This window comes from Alligator sinensis, unplaced genomic scaffold (genome assembly GCF_000455745.1).
Source record: "Alligator sinensis unplaced genomic scaffold, ASM45574v1 scaffold933_1, whole genome shotgun sequence".
Lineage (NCBI taxonomy): Eukaryota > Metazoa > Chordata > Crocodylia > Alligatoridae > Alligator > Alligator sinensis.
The window spans coordinates 356,245-356,555 of NW_005842542.1; positions in this window are offsets into that span (position 1 = coordinate 356,245).

Below are 311 nucleotides of genomic sequence, written 5' to 3' on the forward strand. Positions count from 1 at the left end.
AAGAGGAGGCTGAGGGGGGACCTGGTGGCTGCCTACAAGCTCATCAAGGGGGATCAACAGCAAATAGGCAGAGGTCTTTTCTCCCCAGCACCACCTGGGGTGACAAGGAACAATGGTCATAAGCTGATGGAAAATAGGTTTAGGTTGGAGATCAGAAGGCAATATTTTACAGTTAGGGTGGCCAAAAACTGGAACCAACTTCCCAGGGAAGTAGTCCTCGCCCCTACCTCGGGCATATTCAAGAGGAGGTTGGACGATCACCTGTCTGGGGTCTTGTGAACCCAGCATTCATTCCTGCCTGTGGCAGGGGG